Source organism: Corapipo altera, unplaced genomic scaffold (genome assembly GCF_003945725.1).
Source record: "Corapipo altera isolate COAL_440 unplaced genomic scaffold, ASM394572v1 62, whole genome shotgun sequence".
Taxonomy (NCBI): Eukaryota; Metazoa; Chordata; class Aves; order Passeriformes; family Pipridae; genus Corapipo; species Corapipo altera.
This window is the reverse complement of record NW_020884894.1, coordinates 2,499,419-2,517,894: the sequence shown is the minus strand read 5'-3', so window position 1 is coordinate 2,517,894 and position 18,476 is coordinate 2,499,419. Positions and strand designations below refer to the sequence as shown.

The 18,476-nt window shown below is 38.5% G+C and overlaps 1 long non-coding RNA gene across 1 annotated transcript; it reads right to left on the bottom strand.

Moving 5' to 3' along the window:
• Positions 1-946: 946 nt before the first annotated feature.
• On the bottom strand, positions 947-16,933 carry LOC113948692. Its single transcript, XR_003528213.1, has 3 exons — positions 13,011-16,933; positions 5,798-5,942; positions 947-4,370 (listed from the first exon to the last, which is right to left on the bottom strand). It is a non-coding gene; the product is annotated as an uncharacterized LOC113948692 (long non-coding RNA).
• Between the last annotated feature and the right edge of the window lie 1,543 nt (positions 16,934-18,476).

The following is an 18,476-nucleotide window of genomic DNA, read 5'->3' as shown; positions in this document are numbered from 1 at the left end:
AACATTTGTGCTTAATATGTGAGAGATAGTTTGAAAGAGTCCATAATAATCCTTAAATTATTAAAAATTATGAAAGCTAAGTTTAAAATTACTAGTATTTTGGCTGCCAGTTGATTCATGCCCAAGGGATATTAGAAAAGCAAGCACTTTCCAGGTGTTCTGAATTATTTGGGCAAGCCTGCTGAGACTCCTGACTGGCAAACAGGAATGCCTACAGCCCCCAGAAATACCATCAAAGTTTTTCAGGATTAGAGAGAGATGAGTGGCCTGGATTACTCAGTATCACCCCATTAATGAAACCCAAGGTTTGATGAAGATGTTTAAGCACATTACAGGCCATTAGACACCTCTGTGTTGTATCTCTTGATGTGTGTTCTTGAAGAGCCAGTACTGTCTCCCAGAGCCCTACAAATATTATTGGACTTTTCTAGGTAATTAGAGCCATTTTCAGTTAATAACAAGCACTGAATCATGGATCATTAGGATATTTAAATGCTACTCATATGTGAAACCCCAGAACTACTCAATATTTTAATTCATTTGGTTCTTGATGTTGATTAGTAAAGGAGATTGGCAAGAAAATTATTGAATGGGTGGACCACTCAATTAATATTTTGGTTATAATGGACATTGTCTTGTGTTAAAAGAAGAGGGATGGCACTTAATGACAACTTGCAAAGTAACTTTTCCATGGAATCCTCTTTCAGTGCACTGATCACTTTGTGAGAGGCTGTTTTAAATCCTATGCCTATGACTAGTTTTCCTCATTGTAACAGGACTGAACCATTTCAAATATTTCAATTTCAAAGCCACACAGGGTTTAAAATTTATATTTATCCAGTATCTCTATAGGATTATGGAGAATATATATTAAGTATGTTTGTAAAAACAGATCTGTCCTTGGTGATCCAGTAAAGGCTTCGATTTTTTGTCTAATATCGAGGATTTTTTTTCCTTGTGTTTCATTGTGTTTTCTTTCTCTCTTTTGTAGTGTCCTTCACTGACAGGCTCTGTGCTGCAGCCTCCCTGAATTCTGGGCAGGATAGGATGACTTTTCTTCACTCTGCTGTGTCTGTTATGTGGCCATTTGTTTGCTAATGTCAAACATCCACTGTGGCACATTAGGTCAAGCTGTAAGAAGAAATGTCCAGGCTTTTTTTGGTACTGTCAAAGACATGGGAAATGCCTGATCTTTGAGATCATTATGGAAATTATAGCATTATAACATTTTCCTTTGGACCAAGTGTCCAGTATCACATATCTGACTATATGCATGAACTTCAATGAAACATTTTTAAAATGGCTCTAAACACGAGTTTTCTGCATACTGGGTCTTGTCTGAAAAGATGGAGTCTATGTCTTGAAGGTACAGGAGCACCACAAAATGTTCTTGCTCTCTCTAATAAATTAGAATTTATCAGCTGAAACTCTGTTATCACTAAAAAAAATAAAAAAATTGAACAAAAGCCAGTTCTTATATTCAAAAGAGGAGCTCTACTAACCTGTGAGATATCAAAGACTAGGCCAAGCAGAAAAAAGCCATTGAGTTTTTCCCAAAGCTAATATTTGCTGAAATACCTTGAAAAATGTGCCGTGACTTTAAGTTTCGTAGGATAATGCTCTCACTGAAATTTTTTATATCCAATACTACAGCTGTAGGTAGTCAATTAAAAGCAGTAGTAACTGCAGAAATCAAGAGAACCCAGCCTTAAAAAATCAAAAATCAAAAACATCTATTTTGTGTCGTAAGAGAACTGCAGGGCAAATAAGATGAGTTGGTATTTGATCCATAGACAGTGATATTAGGTAAAGGACTTATGGAGTTATGTTCCAATTTCACGTTTCTGGGAAATACTGGCAGTTGCATTTGAGAGGACACAAAGTGTTATTTTACAGTCTAAACGTGAGAGGGAAAGAGTTGATATAATGTTTTTAATTCATACAGATGCTTTTTATCATATAGTCATATAGTCATTTGTCATATGGTAGAATTAAGTTAGAATTAATTTGCTCTATCCAAGGATTTAAATGATCTAGAAAAAAAATGATTTTGTTCTTTTATAAAAACTACGGAGGAAAACATTTAGAATTTTGGAACAGAGAAAGACAATTACTCTGGGCAAGATCAATGAGACTATGCACAAGGGAGAGAGGGATACTCAGCATGAGTTAAGGGTTAGTAGAAATAAGCCTTTAGTGTGAAATTCAATCCTGCACTAAGTACCAACACAGACATATCACACGAACCAATTAAGGACCATTTAAGACTGATGTACTGTTTCATTAAGTGTCTCTTAAATGTAAAGCTTGACTAGGTCCCATCAGTCAAATATTCACTTAAAGGTGACCAATAAAGATAGTAGAAAAGGTTTTCCTTTAATTTACCTTTTCACCAGGAAAAATCTTGCTGAGAAGCTTGAAAACAGTCTATAGTAACAGGAGGTTAAAAGGTAGTCTGTGCTTTCACAACTCCCTAGCTTATTTGTAATTAAGAGATGCACTGCATTTTACTCTGCAAGGCTGCAGTTCCTCATAGAACAGCTTGTGAATTATCAAGAAAGAGTACTAATTGTTTGTGTGGTCATTAATTAGCCATCCTGCCTTTCCATATCATCATTTAACTCCATTAAGCTTAATGTTTATACATATAGTGTATTAATGATCTCGCATATAGCTAGCAGTGGAGACATAGTGATTAGTGAAGCAATAATCACATAAAACATTATAAATTTCATCAGTATTAATGTTAATTTCATCAATTTGCAGCATTACAATAGAAACTGGATCACAATTGGAGATGTATTTTATTACTGGACAAAACCATTTCCAGAGCAACAAAACCCCAAGAAAATAACACTGTCTTTGTGGAGTATTCTTTAACAAACAAAGAGACAGACAAAAAACCTCAAACAAAACAACTCCCCAAACCAACACAGAAAATAATCTGAGTTTCCAGTGAGATCAGTATAATAACTAGAAGTCTGGAAGTTCTCATTTATTTTAGTTCTGCTTTCATGACATCATGATGACATGACAGTGATCATTTTCAGGAGCCGTGTTTCTATATTCTAAAAGTTATTCCAAATTTTGGTCAAGACAACTGATATATAGACTGTCTGTGAGCACTCATAAAAAGGTGACACAGTGAGTGAGATGTACAGTAAGACTTACACACAAACCACCTCAAAGACTACAAAGATTCAGAAGGTATAAAGTGACACTGCTTTGGATCATTTACCACTTCACACCACGGAGATTCTCATCCTAGAGTGGTTTTGTTTGAGAAGAGTAGGAAGTAGTGGGAACAGAACACAGTGATGGGGGTATTTTCTGCATTTCACAGCTTAGTGCAATCAATGCATCATCACATTAAGGACCAGTGCGTTTAGAACAAATAACAGAAAATATTTTATGCTAAGAATAATTAGCCCATGGATTTTTCCATGGCAGATCATGTGTCTGTATGTAATGGGCCTGGGTATTATTCTTGCTAATGCTGTTTATAGCTATGATAATACAGATGATCAAATCTCATGTGTCAGAGAAATATTATGAAAAGGGAACACTTCTTAGTTTTTCTTACTGTCATTTCATAGTCAGTTAGATGTTTTATGGGTATATAAAGTAGAGACATAAAGCATGAGAGGAGCTACAGAAGAGGAGATAGACCCATTATGACAAATTCTCTGTTACTTGCTCTGTGAATACCCAATCCAGAATAACCATTGTTGCCAAACTGCAGAAAATATTGTGATTTTAAGAGTTAGCTTGGACAAGCAAAGCTGACAAATGTTAGAGCTAAAATAAAACTATGGAGCAGAGCTGAGTGACCCAATAACAATATCTCACAACTTTGTTATTCATATGACACCTGATTTACACTGCTGTAGTTCCCCCTGATTTCAACGGCTCCTTGTGATTTACATTGCTAAAAATGACAGTGAGATCAATTCTTGCACAAAAAGGCATTTTCAGTAGAGATTTTTCTGTCTCAGTGCTCTTTTGCACAGGCTTAAGCACTATTTTCTCTTTTGTCACTTTTTGGTCAAGACATATTCTCTGTAAAAGAATCTGGAAGTGTTCTGTCACATGCTTTCTAACTGAAGGCATCATTTACCAGAGCCTATATTCAGTGTCATACTCTTTAAAAGAATTGCTCTTGGCAACACAGCCTAATGGTTTTACAAATCCTGTCACAGTATCAATAGTGAAGTGGTAAGAGAGTTAGAAATATCAGAAGGGTGCTCCATAGTCATACAGCTTGGCAAAGAATAATCTGACTGTTCTCTTGCTCATACCAATGAAATGTTGTCAATCTCGACTATCCTGATTTATGGTCTGTTTGGAAGACCACTGGAATCAATCTTCACCTCTCCAAGGAAAACAAAGAATTTCAATTTAAGTGCTCCACAGTTCTAAATAAGAACTGTGTTACTGAGTGTGTAAACAGATCAGGAGTATCATCTTTGTTTCCAATTTAACGGGAAAGTAAATCACCTTAGCAAAATATTCTTTTGGATTAATTTAAAACAAGATCATATAATCCAGTAGATTCCATATAGAATTTTGTATATCCAGTAAAATATGTCAAAAAACCATCTAAGAAAAGATCAAAGCAGTGTCAAATTTGGCCATATCAGACTGACTGCAGACTGTCAGTCACAGAGCCCCACCAGATAATTGGATAAGTCATGACAGAACAAAACATTTATTTGGTTCTTTCTGTGCATTTTTGAAAACTAAGCAGCAGAATTTCCAAGACAGCAACAGCCTAGAAAGTTCACAGAATTTCCTAAAATTAAGTGGATGCACTCAGATGGAGTGTATAATGTTACAGAAGAAAACCTCATAGTCTTAGTAAAACTAAATGTTTAGTATAACAAACTTGGCTATGTTTCCCAGAAGAATTATTAGTGATTTCAATATATTATGATTACGTAATTAGTTTGATTTTAATTTTAAGTCTTGGAAAAGGGTGTGAGATCTTTGTGATAATAATCTGAAGACAGCTTGATGGGACAGCTATGCATTGCTGATACTGTAAAAAATCAGCAGGAAAAAGTAAAAGCAACTAAAATAGAAGAAATTTTTATGTATTTAAACTGTTTCTGAATTTTGTTAATTTCTTCTGAATTTTGTTATCAATTTCTTTAATTAGACTAAGTGTTTACAAAAGAAGAAAATAAAACCATTGGTGGACTTAACCCTCATAAAACAGTTATATTGTGTGAATGCACTTAGTTTTGCTTCTGTAAAACCATCAGAAAAGTTAGTGGCTCCCTAAGGTGTATTTAAATATTCTTTGATGAATTTTCTTGTGTCATGCTTGATTGTGCATGTGGCACACAATTCCAAAGAATGTGTACAGTGGGAGCAATCCCTTCTCCTATGTAACTGTAATATGGCTTCATATATAATCATGAACAATTTACATGCTTTGTATCTGTGCAGAAACAACCATATTTAATGCAGTGCTTCAATGAAAAGATTCTTGTCTGTCATCTACTCGTGGGCAGGTTGTTATCTACAAAACAAGCATTCAATATGAATATAAGGCCAAGACAGGGTCCTTTGTTAGTGTAGCATGCTCAAGTGAATTAGGAAGACTCAAAACAATTAAAGTATTTTTGTATTTTTAAAGCACCTGATTTTTATATGGCCATATATCAACCAGTCATTAAGTCAGGAAGCAAATGTAGTCTAGTATTGGATGTAGAGAATGTCCCTGCAAATGTTGGACAGCATTCCTGCCAATGGGAGTTACTCATAATAATTCACCTTGTATCACTGCTACTACCCTAAAAGCATCCCTTATCCTTAGAGCCTTCACACAATTTTCACTGTTCTTTCTTTCTTTTTCTCCCCATGTATTGTGTCAGCATTGCAAGCCTGGTTAGTGTTGCATAGAGCTGTTTTTTCTGCATCCTCTTGATTTTAGGCACCTGGAAAAGAAAGGAATTTTAACTGTTCATTAAAGGGTATACAAAGGAAAAGCAATCTTCTCCAGTTACTATAATGTGGACCGTTTTTGGTCTGTGACCTGTATGTATGGAATACATGATAATTACTCCTTGTTTTTACATGTGTGTTGAGATTCTGACATCCTGGGGATTTGTTCTTTAGACTGGAGTGGGCACAGGCCGTTTTACCCAAGCTGCTGCACTTGAGTCCCTCTCTCCTGTTCTTTATGGTCTTTTGCAGTGTCATTTCCATTCCACCATTACCTCCCCTGCTCTTCTCTGTCCTCAATCCAGTCTCATTCCTTTCACTAGTGCAGGATCCATGGGCTTCTCTTGCAGTACCTACTTGATTGCCTGCCTCAGTTTCTCCGGCACTCTACTGCCCATTTCCAGTTTCTCTCAGTTCTGTCTTCAGTATCTTTGCAACAACTTCTCCCAGTTCATGTCCCTAGAAACCCTTTTATCTCCCTGTAATCAAATGGGATAGCTTTTACTCTGTTCCTGGAAGTGACTGAGCTTCTTGGAAATTTTTCTACATTTTTTTCCTGAAATTTTCTAAAATCAGCCTGAGAATCTCAGAAATTTCCTAGAGACTTTCATTCTAAATAATTCCTGTTTTGTAAAGCTATGGGAAATTGAGAATGTGACTTTATGACTGTAATAATCACAAAGTTTCACAGGAGACAACCTTTTAGCCCTACTGTTTCAGCTGTGCCCAATCATATTTTTGACTCATTATTCATTATATATTTTGAGTCATTATGCTATTAATTCAAAATGTGTGATTTCACTGAAATAACCTCTTCTTGCTATCATGAAAATTAGGGACACCATCACTGCTGGCTATCTTTTGCTGTGCTTTAAAAATATTCAAATACATAACTGATATCAAAATATAGATGTTGTATATCCAAGTTTAAACAAACTTGTAGACAAAGAGAATGCACGAACGGAGGACTGAGCAGAAATAACACTTTTTATTGCTACAAATACATAATTTCTCTTTAAAAACAGGAGGGGGAAGTAAGTTCTTTGATGGTAATTGTATTTTTAATTAATTTTTAGGGCCATGAATTAACATAACTCGAAAGTTTGAAGATTGAAGTTTCACTTTGACAATGTACATTAAGATTTAATGACCTAGACTTATTTACACATAAATGAGTTTTTTAATGGTCTAATTAATAAAATGCATCAGTTTGCCTCTTTAAATTAAACCACTCTAAGGTAGTATCTTTTAGTAATTTCAAATGTTTAATAAAAGATGAAAGCCTTCAGTTATTTTAAGTGAGTACTTTTCTAACAAACCATTTCATCTTAACATGTTCCTGCTGCATAAAAAATTTGGACTTTACATTCAGACTAAATTTAAAAATAGGATCAATTAAATTTAATTTAAAATTCAGAGGAATCTGATATTTTGTGTAGAAAAAAATGTAACAAAATGTTTACATCTTGATAAACTCCTGTATGAGTTGATTCCCAGGAACTGCTCTTTTCAGAAGAGGATCTGCAAATGGTCTTGTTTGTGAAATGAGGTGTGTCTTCTCAGCACTTAAAAGAATAAGTCCTCTGCTTCTCTTGGCTGCTTAGTCAGACTTGATTCATGGTGCATTAAGGGTTCTAAGTTCTAAGGGTTTCGTTTTATTAGGAGATTTAATTATGAAATAATTTTCACTGATTCTTAAGTATTGTTTCCAGCTGTTTTAGCTAGAAATCAATTTACATCAGAAAAAGAAAATGTATTAATTTTCTGAATTTTATTATCTTTTGTCTGGAGGCTTCCAAGTACCTTGTAGAGATAAATTTTACCCCGTTTTTTTAAAGAGCAGGAAGCTAGGATATAGAATGAATCAGGACTTGCCCAAGATCATAGAGAAAACTGAGCAACAGATCTCTTCATTCTTAGCTAACTCTTAATATTGTGACACAGGCCAACATTTCTGACGTGCAATAGTAACTTATATAAGTGACAAACTTCAGGTACAAGAGGACCCCCACAGGTTTCCGTGGGGCTGCTTGTGTGAATGAAGCTGAGCATTCAGAGAAAGTATTTGCAGGATTAAGGCTTTACATATGGTGGAGAATTGAGCTTTATATATCCTTTAAATAGATTCCCAATCCTTTGTGCTTCCCATTGTCCTGTGTTGTCTCTCACTCTGAAATAGGGCATATCAGACAGCCAGGAGAACTGAGCAGACAACTGGAAGGGAGAAGACTGTCTCCTATGAATTAAAAAATCTAAAGGCTGACCCCCCAAATCATACGTTTCAGTTTCAATAACTTCCATGGCTTTGATATCAATCCTGTGATTCTATTTTGGTTTGCCTTCTGATTTTTGAACTCCTGGGGTTGGCTACACTGACATCATCTTTAAATTCGGTGGGGAGAGAAAAAGGCAAGCATTGTTAGGGTGAAGGAGCCTGAACAGCAGCTGCTGCTGATCTGCTCAGTCAACACAGTCTATTTTATCACATGGCTTGAGATCGAAGGTTTCTCAACTGTATTTTTAGCACATTAAGTAAAAGGTTGTTTGTTTCTTGACTGAAGTGGTTATACCCTTGATGAGGTGCTACTGCCTGTTTTGCAAAATAATAAAGACTGTTAATCTTATGATAAACTCAGGGGTGCAAAATGAGCGTCACTCAAACCTCTATTGTATTACATTCATAGTCAGAATGTTCAGAAAAGAGACCTGCATCTCTGAAGTCATGATTATCTCTGCTTTAATGTGCATTGCATCAGTTACAAAACACAAAAATTAAGTTACCTGAGTCTCCTGTTAGGGCTGGAGAGCGATGCAATTTAAGTAAATAATAACACAGAGCATCAGCAAGATCTGAACAGGGGATATGTCTGTTTATGAGCTGTACCTCAGGAATATTTTTAGTCTGGATCCCTTAGAGAAAGAATTTGTGGCAAGAAATGAGGTATGTTAAGAAGTTCACTGTCATCTAAATAGCCCCTGCACTGGAGACCATGAAGTATTGTAGACCATAATTGATCATTCAGCTGACTGTCAGTGGTAGGTCAACAATTTCGTGACAGACTAGTGAATCCAGGCAGTTTGTGAGCCCACTACCTGTAACTTGTTCCTAGACAGCTCTGTAGAAACCCCCACAGCTGCAGCAGTGCTGTGGCTGTGTGTAGATGGCACTGGGCAGTGTCACAGAGTCACAGAGTGTCACCAGGGAGCAGGTGCTGTGTGAACACTGGAGCCATTGCACAGCAACAGCACAGCTGTGTTTGGGCTCCTCACGCTGACAGGAACAATGTGTCCACACTGCAATTCTGCTTTTAGTAGCAAGGGATTTGGAGATACCACTGTGTAATGCTGCATTATGCTATGCAGACCTGCACCTGGTGAAATGGGAGCAGAGAGGGGAAATCCTGGCTCCCACTGGAGTCAGTGGGAGTTCTCATGTCGCTTCACTTGGTTCGGTTCAGGATTACACCCTGCCATTTTTTTACTGGCTCGGGGTTTCCCACCAACATATGAATTCATCCCACAAACTATTCATTGCAATTCTTATTCTTCATTCAAGTTGTTTTGCAACTGTTATAAACTGAAGAATAGAAGATAAATCTCTGGCAGTGAAGGTCTTTAGTTACAAGGACTGCCTTTTACTGTCTGTTGCTATAGTGCCTAGCACAATAGGGGCCTGGGTCTTCATTGGAGTCAATGCAGGATCCTCATTGTAGTAATAAATGTTCCTGAAGAGATAAAAAAATACAACAGCTACTCTGTAATGTAGTTATGCACCATAATGGCATAAAATAATTTGACATACAGACTAGTCTCATTATATGTGGGATTGCACCTTGCTCTGCAAAAATTTGTCTGGTACTAAAATGATGCCTCATGTAGCACTGATGTTTTTGCAGTAACACAAATGATTTTAAAGACCCCAGAGCTCCCATTCACATATATACAGATACCACACTCTAACATAGCTCTGAACTCAGGGAAAAGCAGATACACAGAAGATGAAATGCAGATAATATTTAACAATACAAGAGCTGCAAGACAGAATGTTAGCTAAAACAGTGCTCTGCTAATGTTGTGAGGTGGATTTAAATACACAGGAAATTATCTGCCAGGATGGAATTTGGTTAATTTGTTAATTTGTTAATAAGTTAATTTGGCCAGAGTTAATTCTTGCATGTCATCCAGAATGTGTTGTGTCCATCTGAATAATGTTCTACTAGATGCAAATAGCCAGAAACTTCCCAGTAAGTAGTACTTCATTAGAAAATGCTGAGTTATTGAACACAGAAATACCTCACAGGAAATTCTATAGGTCTCTGGGTTTTTCTGTTGGGGTTTTGTGTGGCCTTCCTCCAACTCCAGGGCACCTAGCAGGCTTCCTGAAGCTCAGCTAGGAGCTGAACCCAGAGCTTACTTATGTTCCACATGGGTTTGGTAGAGCTGGAAATCCTGAATTTCTGAGATCTCCAATCCAAGCTGGGGCTCCTGCAGCTTTGACTCCTCTCTTCAATAATTTGGATAATTTAACTCCTGCCCCAACCCCCAGCCAGTGGATGGGGAAGCCTGGAAGACCTAGGAAAGCTTACCCAGTAGTGGCTCATTCATTCACTCCTCCAGCAGTGGTCGCTGTAAATTCCAAGAATGCTGGTTTAGGTGAATATTCATACTTTTGAGGCTCCTACTCTGTTGGTAGGTGAGAAACAACCCCAGGAACCCCGAGGCTCTCAGTTCTGCTGCTTTCATAAGGGGATGTTCCCCAGGTTCACCCAAGATTTGCACAGTTGGTTCCATTTGTTTCAGACAAAATAATCACAACAAAACTATCTAATTTTGCTAATGTAAATTTTTCAGAATTTTAATGTCATTGGAAAATGTGACAATCCTCTTTTTTATTCTCATTCAAAACAGAAATGTGGAGCAGAGATCTTGAATTTGGGTGAAAGCATCTTCAAGCACTGTCTGGGGAATTACTCAGTGCTCTCTTGGATCAAGTGCTTCCCACTGAGTTACTAGCATCACTCGAAAGTTGGGTGCTTGGGGGTTTGCCATCTAAGGTTGTTTGAGTCATTCTCAGCCTGTGAAATGTGGCATTTCCAGTCTAGGAGATTGATAATGTTTGGCACTTATTTCTTGGTAGCATATTGTTTACACCAGAGCCATTAAATGCTCTATAACCTTCAGATATCCTGTTTCTTAACTATGACTTTTTTAGTGTCAGGATGTGTTGAAGCGTATGTTCAGTATGTTCAGTCATGGTGTGTGCAGAGTTCAAAGCTTTGTGACTGTTGCACAAAATCTCCCTGAGCCTTCACAGCTGTAATCTTTCCTCTTGACAGAATCATTAAAAATAGCTGTGGATGTTAAACATGCTCCCTGCAACCCATAACAACAACATTTCATTGCATCAGAGTTAATGGCTGTGGAAGGACTGAGCACAGCTGACTGGTGCAATGAAATGTCACCACATTTGCATTGAATGCTCTCCTGTCCTGGGCCAAGATGGAGGAGAGCTAACAGCACTTCAGCTAAACAGCCTCTGAAATGCGTGTAATTAGGATAGAGTTTGCACTTGGTGTGGTAAATAAGAATAATTACAGCTCTCAAAACACACATTTAACAGATATTCAAGCACTGTAACAAGTCACCAGCAATCAGTGGTGAGTAAATGTTATTAGAAATCCAGAGATAGGTAATGTCTGTGTGTGTATGCAGAAAAGCAAGAGTGGCCAATGCTGCAGGTCCCTCCTTGTGTCCCTTCATGTAGTCTATGTACAATGGCAGCAAAAGCTGCATTTGCAGATGCTTGTACCAGGGCACACCTTGCCTGCAGTACCTGAGAATGAAAATGAATCTGACACTCACATAGGAAAGAATACCGAGTATTCAACATTAGCCTTCTGCCTTCTGTAGGACCACCCCTTTGTGGCAAAGTGTTCGCAGGACCAGGACTGGAAAAAGCTTCGGCTGGGATTAGAAGCTGTCAGTTCCCAGAACCACAAAAATTCAGAAAATGAGAGTGAAGGCCTTATTCAAGGCAATGCAATGGAATTTCCTCACCGTTTTGCAAAAAATTATATTAATGAACAGTTAATCTGGTAATTATTCCAGCAGATCATGCACAGAGGCGTCAAAAAAGAAATGGTGCTGACATTGTTTTATGTATAACGAGTGAAATGTCAGCACTATGCAGTGATCTCAGCTCAGTGGTGCCTAACAAGAGAGGAAAGGTGTATGCTGGGGGAAAGAGAGCGAAAAAAGAAAAGTTTGAGACAGTATTTGTTTAAAGAAAGAAATCCATCATATGGCTTTTTTAAATGAGGATAAAACTACTCTCTCCAGCTGCATACAAATGGGAGAGCAGCTCATGTATTAAAATGGATCTGGGACTTTCAAGTACTTCACTCAATATGCAGAAAATTATACTGGATGTTGACGGCTTTTCTCCACAGAGAAGACAGCTCTGGGGGTCCTTTTATTAGACAGTATAAAAAAAATCCTAAAGTGAAGTTTTGGCAAGTAAATAGGCAAATATTCAATAAAATAATCAAGTGCTGTTTTTATTTTGTTGTTCAGTGTGGAGTTTGTTACATTTTCTGCAAATAATACACAAAACAAATGCCTTTTTAGGACTGTGGGAAGTACTCACATATGACAAATGGTGATTGGTATACAAATGTGCTGAGCTGGTAATGTCTGTGTTCTCCAGAGCCTATGAATCATCTGGCAGTGCCAGTGTGAAGTTAAAGTAGATAAAAATATTTTCCTTTTCCATTCTGGAACAGAACCAGGGAACCTTCCTGGTAATTTAGAGATGGCACCCTGTGAAACCTCAAGCCCTGTCCATTCTTGAAATTTCTGTCCAGTTCCAGGTATGAGCTGTGCATACTCCACATGTGAACTATATATATTACCCTTATTCTCATAGGTGTACCCCTAGTAGAGAGCCAAAGCCTGGATTCAAGCCCGCAGAACTATGTGCTACCTTCTTGAAACTGCGTTACCCTCCATCTCTCTGTGTCTGGAATCAGGCTGGGATCAGTTTACCCCTAAGGTAAACTCACTGGGTATAGATATAAAGTGACTGTTGTGGAAGTACTTTGTCTCAGGAACTGCTTCCTCCATATCCCTGTGAACTGACGCTGAAAAACGCTCATTCTAAAGTAGTTTTCAGGGATTCTTTGAGCCTTCTCCAAGAACAGAGGGAAAGCTCTTTGGGGAAACAACAGTTTATACTGTGATGGTTATACATTTCACAAAATATTTATGATCCTTGTATGAGCATCTGGGACACAAAACAATTAATATGCAAACAAAAGGGTTAACTAGGATAACACAGAACATCACCAAACATATACAGTATAAACATGATGGGTGATACACGGAGATAAAAATCAGCTTGGCAGCTCTTAATTTGCATTTCCATTCAAAAGACAAGTTCCCAGAAACAGCTGCACTATTCCCATGCTTTACCTCTCCCAGACTCAAGAAGGGTCTTTGCATTTCAGGGAAGGAACGCTTCTTCCTTGAAACTTCATATATTATCTCTCTTGGGTTTTCCTCTCTTAATTGCTTTCAATCAAACCAGAGGTTTCTTTGTTGTTTGTCTTTCTATGTTTGCTTGCAGAGCTACAATTAAACACCAATTACAATTTGGATAGGTGACAATGTAATGCCATTCCAGTTTAACTGTCTTTTTCAAGTCTTGATAATGTATGTTTTAATCATAGTGACTGTTATCACATAGAAAGCCACATGAATCAAATACAGATGCTATTATGCAGTTTAAAATGATTGCCATTTTAGAATAGTAAAAAGACCGATGAAATTGATATACTGAGAGAGTTTTGTAAATCTCTGCAAAGGCACAGGAATACATTGCATAGTGCAATGAGAGATATGTCTGCAGCTTGTTCTCATTTAAAAATCCTTACGTAGTTTCAAATATTCATCCCATTTTCTCTCTTCAAAATGTGTACTTTGTTCTTCACTTTCTACAGCGGTAGAAATGAAAGGCTAAAATGATCTTCATGGCTTGTCATTTGACAGGTTATTCCACTGGCTCATTCTTTACCTTTTTGCCACAAAGACCCTTAGAAGCTTGCACTGTTCTCTCTAACTGACTTTTGTATCTGACCTCTACCAGCACTTAATCGAGGGATATTTGCTAACTTAATTAGCCAGTACTGCATTTTCTGTCAAATTGCTCCTAACCTCTTTTCCACATCTACACAAGGCCCAGATCCTCACCCGTAGCTCAACAAGGTGTAAAATACGGTTTTTCTTCTGTAACTGACCTTCATCTATTCCTCTTCTATATCCACAGAGCTATCCAAGGTGAGACAATTTATTGCCACTTTATTGACTCTTACGTCAGACTCCCCCTGGGATTTCAGTGCCACCTGGGGCTTCTCAGTGCTAGAATAACATAATTGTTTCAAAAAATAACTATAGAGAAGGAAGGGAAGCAGGTAGGAGTCAGGTTGCCCACAAATGTTGAATAATGGGACTGGAAGAAATGCTGCAAGTCCCTGTAAGCTGAAAGCTTACATTAACATCTCTATTCTACCATTAGACTGTATGCTCAATGATTGTTAGTTTTGGCTGGCGTTGCACAGTAAAGATGCATTAGAGTAATTATATTGTAATGACAGAAGATCATGAGTTAAAGATGTTGTGGATCCTGTTAGTACACACATCTGAAATTGTTTGGAGCTGATGTGGGAGGTGTATCCACATGGAATTTGATAGCACTGATATTGTAATTAAAACTGAGGAGATGAGGTTTGTACTTATTTCCTACTGCTACATGTGAATATTAATTAGCTCATGTAACCACCTGACTTTAGCAATAATTAGCTCTCTTAGAGCAGAAGGGAACATATCAATTGCCCACTAAATATTTATTAAGAAAGCTGAGATTAAAACTGCCCAGTTGTGATAAGAGAAGGCTCTTGGAAGCCCAATTGCCTCCTCCCTAGTGGAAGGAAGATTAGAATCTTTCCAGTTTTCCCTGGCCTCTGCTTTGTGGAGGACAAGGATAATCCTGGCACCACACAGGCGACAGAAACACATCTGGTTTGGCACACAAAGGAGTAAGAGCATCTCAGGTCTGCAGAGATCTCAGATTTCTCAAGATAGATGAGGTTTTCTATTTTCCTGCTTGCCTTCCTGCCTGCATAGGCTGTAAGGAGGAGAGGTGACTCCAGAAGGCCAAAGATGTAAGCCTGAGCTAAAGAGTGTCCCCAGGCCTGGACACCACACGTTACTCTTTCTGAGGGCTTCAGCATCACCCTCAGAGAGAAGGGAAATGATTGTTTCATCACTTGCAAAGATGAGATGAAAAGGTACATAGGAAACCCCTGCATTTTTGTACTGGGAAAGCCCTACAAATTAAACTAAATAAAACTAAAATTTTAGTCCCACATCCTAGGCTGCCTGACTCAGCAATCCTTCTCACTATTCTCACTAGTGTGAACTTCGGGGATATCAGAAAATTGCATTCAGGAAGAAATTTGAATGTGTGGTTTTTAAAGATGGCAAGTAAAAGCAAGGGAGAAAAGGAGGATTAGTTTGTATCCACAGCATAACTAGGTAGCTCTGTTTCTCTCCCCATTAGGACCTGGTCTTGTTTGGTGTACCAGCAGCCTTCCTAATGGTTTCCTGATAAGACTCATTATAGAGTTCATATTTTTGTCCTTGTCGCATCTCTCTCTTCTCCTCCTGTCACAATTCCCTCCCCAGTCCTAAGGGTTTGATCACCTATGAAATACAGTCTGTGCAGTCTGTGTGGAGGAACAGGCTGTGTTAAAAACATGGTGTGTTCTTAATCGCTTTAGGGTTGACTAGGCAGTAATTCTCAGAAAAGGTGGTGGAGCACGATGTTGCTGTGCACTGGTGTCTGGCTGCTGCTCTGCTGGAGATCCACGAGCAACAATAGCATTGCAAGTCCTCTTTCTTCTTTCCTGACAGCACCACAGTACCTGTGCCTTAATCAGTCAGTGTCAGACAGTGTCACAGGCTCTGAACGCTCCTCTAAGCAAAGCACAGCACAAATGCCTCCCTGCTGCTGGTAGCTTAGGTTACCATTACTAGGCTGAGCTGCCTGATGTAACACTCCAGTGCTCCAGACAGGCTGAAACCTTCAGAAGTGTTGGCACCAACATGTGTTCAGACCAAGACACCTCTAGCCCTGGGCCAGGTGGTTTCTGTGATCCCAGGACTCTGTTGGAGGCTGCCACCACAGCTACCCTGGTAGTGACAGCACAGACGGGAAGCAGAGCTGCTCCAAGAGGGTTGACGAAAGAAAAAGATGGTGGTTGTGATCCTTGATATAATGTTAGTCACATATGTTACAGAAAAGCACAAATTTATCTATATTTTATATGAAAATATTGCATGCCTCTTGGGCTATCTGGTTTGTAACTTTTTTCACTGGTATGATTTAAATCAGAAAGGATGAAGGGGGAAACCTACCCAAAGTGAAATGGTGGCATAAATAAAAGCTTTAGAGGAAACAATAGAATAGCTGACTATAGGGAATAATTGTAGCTCCATCAAAGTTAGAGTGGTTTACTATTCCCAGCAGTGAGTCTAGCATCAAAGGGAATCCTAAACCTGAAGCCCTTGGAAAGAAGTGGGTTATCAGCAGATACAAACTCATTCATGTAGAGAATAAAGAGAACATTTTGCGAGTGGGACAGCCTGGTTTTTCACAATTCTCTTCCTGGAGAATAACAGCTCTCTCTTCCTGGAGCACTGAGTGGTTAAGCTTGGCCTTTCACCATGTTAACACATTTTCCTCAAGGCCCTGTACCTTCAAGATATGAATATATCTTTTGTTTTTTGTTTGTTTGTTTTAAAAAGCATTATATAAGTTACATCTGTTCAGACAGGAAACTGATGGAAAAGTTTTCAAGTTCCATAAGCGAGGTAGAGCTGTGGTGTTAACACTGGAGTGAACCATGTTCACCCATGGGCACTGAGTGAATATTCACAGCACCTTCAGTAAAACTGTGGTGTTTAAATGCTTTACAGAATAAAGGCCACCAATGATAAACTTCAAACACTTTATAGGCCCCCCTGATGCCGTACATGGAAAACTTGGAGCTACCCTGTTAGTAACAGCACAGACTGGAGGCAGAGCTGCTGACATAGAGCTGATGAGAGGGAAAGATTGCTGTGGTGACTGATATAATTCTACTTGTATTATGTTACAGAGAATGAAGAAAGTAGGTTTAATAAGCGTGGAAACGCAGAGGAGTGATGACAACTTTACACGATGTGTTCCAGCTTGGCTGGGTCAGTCTTCCACCAAACAGAGGATCATTATGTGCAGGGCAAGGTATTTGGGGTCTCAGATTTCCATGAGGGTATTCCTTCTCTGTGCTTTTTGAACCAAAAGCCTTCCTACCCTGGGGTTAGGAGTGTACCTCAGTGCAGAGACTTGTCTTCCACAGCATGGCCCAGCACTCAGAGTTGCCATCATATCATGCAGCAGGAAGACACATCTGTCTCCTGCAAAACATGTACACATATGGATGGAGAAACCAGTGCCACATTTTTTTACAAGCACAAGGCCATTCACCCATCTGAGCTGTTGCAGGATTGAGATCTTGTTTAGAAACAAGATATTCAGTAAAAATAGTAAGTTAAATTTTATTTTTTAAAATCCTATACAGACTGTAAATATTTTGGAAATTAGAAAGATACAAAAATGCTCAAGTTCTGCATATTCAGAGGCTTCAGCTTTAGTAAAATGTTTTATGTAAAATGTATTCACTTCAGCTACCCCAGAAGTAAGAAGACAGTGGTGTTTCAGAGGCTGATTGCAGAGGTCACAACCTTCCGCATACAATATATTGAACAATTCCATCATTCCTGCCTTCAAAGTGAATTTAGACTGACATAGCAGAAAAGAAAAAAAATGCTTAATAAACTAAGGGTTTTATTGCACATACACAGTCTCATAGGTATGCATTCAGCAAAGAATGGGCATGACTTTATAAAAGGTGCACTAAAAAAAGCCAAATGTTTGTATTAATATCCCCTTTCAGTACAAAGCCCTTTCCAGTTATTTTACTCTTTATCCTCATCAGCTTTACATTTGTTTGACTATAGTATTACCTTAGTAGAGAAACTTTGTTATGCAAAGTGATAAAGATGAAATTTTAGAGAATGAATCTTTTATGGGCAGTGCACTGAGCCAAGTGAGGGAGTCAGGAGACAGTGCCCTGGCAAGCACTGGCCTGTGTGTGTCCTCTGGCGAGGAGAGAAACTTTCCGTTGTGCTGCCCCTCCAGCCTCCTCAAGAGCAACCAAGGCAAGTGCTTCCAGGGGCCAGCTCATCAGCCCACATGCTGAATCAGCTCAAGAATATTTAACTACAGCAGAAAAACAGATCACACCAGAGGATTTTCTCCTTGAAGAGAACTTCACCCTGTTCCGATTAGAGATGGAAATTTCTGAGGTATTCTTTAAGAGGTCTCAGCAGTTTTAGTGTGGTCCAAAATGGAAGTCGTGGTCATGCAT